Source organism: Hippichthys cyanospilos, chromosome 14 (assembly GCF_059441005.1).
Source record: "Hippichthys cyanospilos isolate Australia breed blue-spotted pipefish chromosome 14, RoL_Hcya_1.0, whole genome shotgun sequence".
NCBI lineage: Eukaryota > Metazoa > Chordata > Actinopteri > Syngnathiformes > Syngnathidae > Hippichthys > Hippichthys cyanospilos.
This window is the reverse complement of record NC_142382.1, coordinates 8,888,480-8,894,479: the sequence shown is the minus strand read 5'-3', so window position 1 is coordinate 8,894,479 and position 6,000 is coordinate 8,888,480. Positions and strand designations below refer to the sequence as shown.

General features: G+C 41.8%; 1 long non-coding RNA gene across 1 annotated transcript in view; it reads right to left on the bottom strand.

Annotated features, from left to right (window-relative positions):
• Positions 1 to 238: 238 nt before the first annotated feature.
• LOC148412841 (uncharacterized) overlaps positions 239 to 6,000 on the bottom strand; it is a 52,571-nt gene continuing 46,809 nt past the window's right edge. Inside the window, exon 4 of the long non-coding RNA XR_015867841.1 lies at positions 239 to 594. This is a non-coding gene — a long non-coding RNA (uncharacterized LOC148412841). The remainder of the gene's footprint in view (positions 595 to 6,000) is intronic.

Here is a 6,000-nt window from a genome sequence, read left to right as displayed (position 1 = left end):
AACCCCGCGCGCATACATATGGATGGATGTAAATATTTTGCGGTTTAGTTAGTTGAGTTAGTTCAGAACTTTCCACATCTAAGTAATTATCAAATGTAACGTTGAAATGACGCTCCCTCCAAAGTGCACCGAAATAAACAGAAACATATGCTAGCCGCATATGTTCTGCGTGGCTTTATTTAGACGGTTCTATAGCGATATGACAACAAGAGGGCTTTTGTGTGTGCGTGTGTGTTGAGAAAACGTTGGGGTAAGTACCAAATGCACAAAAACAAGTCGGGAAGAGGGGAAAAAGTAAAGAGCGAAAAAGTCTTCCGAGCACAGATGCATCCGTTCTCTCGCTATGTGCGGCGCTCGTGGGTATGCTGCCGATCCAGCTATTCTTGTTGGTTTGTTAATTGTTTGTCACCCACCAGGTGCCATCTGTCTGTAGTCCCACAGTCCCTGAGCCATGTGGGCCGGCCTGCCTGGCGCCTGCCAACGTCACTGACCTGCAGCAACCGTCCACACCTCCGTCACACACCTCCTGATCCGTCTGGGATAAATAGCTCCTCGCTCATCTTCTGCACCGCCATCACCAGTCCCCAATCTGTCCTGTGTGAGAGTAGGGAGGGGGTGACAGGAAGCCACGTGGAGAGAGGGGGAGACAAATGAGATGAATTGAGAGATGGATGGACGGCTGGACGGTGTGAGAATGAGCAAGAAATGGAGATGGATGTCCGCAAGGATGAAAAAGGATGAGCCGTACAGTTAATGGTGTGTTTCTGGTCAGTCTGTTGTTGCCAGAGCACAGGGGCTCAAACAGCATGCAGTCTGCTACAATTACTCAGCAACAACTGTTACATTTGCGTCTGCATATGTCCGCATACTGTAGATGCTAAAGCGGAGCTTTAATCATGCCTTTAATTGCTATATAGCGCAACAACAACAGTCTGTTCAGAAATGCTCCCGCGCTCGCATCGCCGGGATTTAAGTCAACTTGGCGCCGTTTGGACTTTCGGCTGGGGAGGGAGGTCACCTTCGCCCGGCCTGATGTCGGGGCAGCTGTGCGCTGAAAAATGAGACAGGCCTCATGCACCGCTTATAGCATATAGTGGCCGAGGTACAATAAAAGCAAACAATGCTCTGCTATTCTGCCGTCCTGGGGCATGTGGGGTCACCTTGACGAGGCCAGGCTCTGGAAAGGGGAGCCCAACCCCACTTTGGTGCGATGGAAGTAGGCAGCGGGGGTAATGAGGCGTTGAGGAGCCGAGCGGGACGGCTTTCGGATAACCCCGTACACACATTATCCGCATGTGTTTACAGAGAGGACGACGGCTCGTAGCGGGACCCTCTCTGGGTCCGGCACGAAAGAGATGCAAGGACGTGAGAGTAACTCTTGCCTCGTTCACATTCAGATGCCAAAAAGTAGTTTGCCTTTGACAAGGGACCCAGTGTTTTTCTACGGCGTCACAGAACTAAGTAATTATAAGCATCCGCGTGTCATAACAAAACTGTGTTTTTTTTTCAATGATGTAGCCCCTGTGAAATGTTTTTTTTTTTTTTTTTTTTTCTGGCCAAGTACCCCTGAACCAGTACAAAGCATTTTAGAAAAAAAAAAAAAAAAACAATAAAAACAGGGTACAGTGCCATCCATATCTGATTTACCCGGCTTTAAAATTACATTTGATGTGTTGTATGTAGATGTATTTTATTATACTTCTGACTCCAAAAAGAATCACAGCACTAACGAAGATGTGCAAAATGTTGCTAAATAATCGTCTTGTAAACTATCATCTTGTAAAGCAGACACTATGAGGCAGTTAAGAAGCAATATGTTCCTTCATGTTCCAATGGATTTGCTTTTAATTTGAAAAGACAAATGTACTAATCCTGCCATGGCATAAAAAAAAAAAAACATTAATTACTGCAGATTAGCTGTAAAATGTGAAGTGCCTTCACATACCCCCATTGGTACTCTTATTTGGGAACTCTCTAGTATAAAATACAACCTATAGTGTATAACTGAAACAATAACAGTTCAACAGAAAAGGGCATGAGAAAAATGTGACTTCTGTCACAAAAAACAAACAAAAAAAAAACATGATGAAAAATACCAGTATGAACTGACTGCGCGGAATAAGATTCCTACCCATGAACACCACAAAAAAAATGTTGCTTTTACTTCCTCAGCCAGACCCTGACCCTTTACGGCATGTATGTTGTTTTTGTTTTGTTTTAATATTCAGTTTTGATATCACAACTTCAAATGGTTGTAACTTGAAAATGCGAGGAGATCAAGACATAATCTAAATGTCGATTAGTGAACATTTGCTCACTTGGCGCTAAAAGAGTTAAGACACCTGTCATGAATGCAAAAAAAAAAAAAAAATCCCAAGAGCTTGAGCAGCGGTAACCATTACTTCATCATCCTGCCTCTATGTTAATCAATGATGAAACAATATGCAACGATACAAACAGCAGCTAAACCTTGGATTCATTTTGGTCATCACTATTTGTAACAGTTGTGCCAATGCCTTGGGATAATAATGCAGGGATGACACTAAACAACCAAGTGAGGTCTTTTGTTTGTTTGTTTGTTTCACTATGGCTTAAGAGATGAAAGTGCTGATTGCGCTTAGTCTCTCACTTTCTCTAATTCTGATTTAAACTCCCAGTATTAAGATATTCAATATGAAGCAAAAAAATATATGTATTGAACATGAAGACTTGCAATGTAAAACACAGGCAGACAACTAGAAGAAAGGGTATTATAAATGCTAGCAGCTGTTAGCTTCCATCTCAATGACCATGCCTGTTAGTGCATACAGTTTTGCCACCATGACAACTAATAGACTATGAAGGTGAAATGGGAAGCAGATTAGACGTGTCTCTTTCAATTAGTGAGTGAGAAACAGACAAGCAACTTTCTTGGCGAGGAAAGTTGGATCATATGTGTCATGACTTAGACGCAGGGGGTAAAGACATTGATTTTGGATTTTGTTTCTGGTGACTCACAAAAGTGACTTGATAATAACAAATACGGGTGACGTTAAGGTCTGACTGTGTTCAGGCATGAATCTTGTTTTTTGAGAAAAGCGCATTTAAAGTTTTGGCACATTCATTTTCAGCAGTGCGCATCATCTACTATAGTCCCTTATTTTTTAATTTGAACCTTTGATAATCATGACCTTAATATATTTAGCAGATAGATAGATAGATAGATAGATAGATAGATAGATAGATAGATAGATAGATAGATAGATAGATAGATAGATAGATAGATAGATAGATAGATAGATAGATAGATAGATAGATAGATAGATAGATAGATAGATAGATAGATAGATAGAGTGTATACTTTGATTTTGTTTTTTTCTGAGTATTTAACAGGATGAATCGTAAGTGTTTGTGTTTAATTTGAATAGGAAAAAAAAGGTTTGAACATGAGGAAATCATTTACGGACTTTGGCCCGTGGGAAATTTCAAAGAATCTTAGCAAAGTTATGATAACAGAGGTCTACACACACACACATACTCACTCACACACAGGTCTGTATGGGAACTCACCATGCTGATATTTGAGACTGTAACTACGACTTGTGTTTTCAATTCATTAATGACAGTTTATATTTTGCTTCAGAGCTTCATGTTTTGGTTTAATGTTTGTCAATAACATCTTTGCTTTGTGACTGTGGTTGATGCAATTCAGCTAGCATGCTAGTGTGAAATATTATAAATGTTTTAACAAGGTGTACTTTCTGTAAAAAAAAAAACGTTCATGAGTTTTAATCCATGTCAAAAGTCTTAAATTGATTTATAGTGAACAGATTTCCCTCATTTCGAAACATTCAGGCAGTTTATTTCTGCTTGTAACATTAATGAGTAGAGACAGTCCTCAGTCAAAGAAATGAAGAACATTGGTGCCTTGTTCCCATAAATAAGAGTTATGCCGAAACTGGATGTCGTCCAGCTCGAGCCATGAGGCAACATATTTTGTGTGGGCTTGCAAATAATGTTTGCCCTGACCGCATCTATCTGTTCCAGCCATGGAAAAGTCTTAAAAGTGTAGGTGGAATTCATGTAAAATGGGGGGGGGATTGATTTGCCATGGAAGAATTAACTTGTGAAAGTAAAACTGCAAAAGTGTGTGAGCTCGCTGGACCCAATTTTGCTCACTTTTATTGGAAAAATACATTCATCTGGAAAATAAACACAAAACAGCACCGCTTCTGTTTTCTTTCTCCACCCGACACTCCCTGATGGTGTATTGTCCGAAAGCTGACCAGGCTTGAAATATGACAAGCTCAATACGTCCTACATTAGTGCGGAACATGGTCCGGTTACTAGAGCAACAACTGTCCTGCAGCAGTGTGAGCCTAACCCCTCGTCAAAGGGTTCAAGCGCAGAAGGGGACATGAGTTCTGACACGAGTGGGAAACGCATGAAATAAGAGATTAGCGCTCAAAGGAGGAAGGCTTCGCGTATGCGCTTGCATCCCGAGGAGACGGCCGCTTGGGTGGGTGGCTGCTCGGTTGGGTGGGCCGCGTGAGAGGCGGCCGCGAGATGAGTGGAACGCGGGGAGGCGGCCCTAGCGGCGCTGTCGCCTCCCCTTGCGTGTTTGTGCAAGGGCACGGGAACATGTGGGGGACTCGGCGTGAGGCATCACACCTGGAGGAAAAGACAACTCCATCCAGCCCCCAGTTTGACGGCCCTCGGCTCCAGCGAGTCTAGCCGGCATCTGGAATGGATATGTGGGGATGCTGCAAACTTTGCGGCTCTTTCATGGGAACTCCTCAATCTCACTCCCTGTGCTGGCACTAACCTCAAACTGAAAGGCTCTGATGTAAAGGATGACTTTGCTGTTGCAAAAAGGAGTGCTGTCAAAAATTGAAAAAAAAATAATTGAGCGAGTAATTCCAGAAAATCTGTAATTGACCAATCCATTTATTTAATTTTACCTAAAAACCTGAGAAAAAAAAACAGACAGATTTATTTATTTAACAGATGCAATTGTAACCATTTATCTCCTGCTGTATTTGAGACTACAAGTTCAGGGTGTCCTGCCTGAAGTCAGCTGGGATAGGCACCAGCAAGCCTGCGACCCTTGTGAGGATAAGCGGCTCTAGAAAATGGATGGATGGACATGAGATGAGTGCCAACTGCTAGCTGCAACCTTTAGTTTTGATCATTCAGAGGAATAGTATTGATTTCTTTTGTCCTTCACACCCAAAAAATAAAATTGATATTAAAATAAAATATCTTCAATCCTGTCCATTGCAGACTTGTTCAGATACGGGGTGTCCACAAGTTAAGTTTGCGAGCCAGCACAAAGAGCTTTGCACTACATTAGCATCTTTGTTGCTAGCATTAACTGTGGCTGGCTACAGTCGCAGCTGTGTGGTTTACATTTATGTGTTAGGCTAAACTCCAGCTGCAGCTGTGGTAAATTAGCTCCTTTGGATCTCACTCTACTGTTATTAAAGATACCATCAAGATGTTTTTGCCTCACATAAAAAAAAAAAAACATTAAATGATAAAAGGTGGTAATAAATTGCATCTAGAAGCAGAAGTTAATATGCTCAATAGGAGTGGGAGAAAGTACTGTTGTAAAGTGTTCTTTGCTAATTATATCTGAATAAAATAAAATATAACTGATATGACACTAGTCACAAGAATTTAACTGCTGTCATGTATTAGCATATCAAAATCCCAAAACTTTGGGAGCACGCAGATATTCATGGAACTGCGTGGTGGCTGTCATGAATATGTTCAACTCCTGTATTGACTCCAGCGAGTCAATTTCATCATACGCCATGTAGACTGCTCACCTTTGAAGGGAAATGAAAGGAGCCAATTTTTGGGCCAAGAAGCAAGATGGCTGTGTTCACGCCCACAATAGCGCAAACGCATATTCTAACAGTGCAGGTCTGTGGAAATACTGCAAAGAAAACTCCACACGCGCAGTCATACTGCGCTATGCACTAAGCTTGCACTGCGCATGAAAATAGGGCTCATATA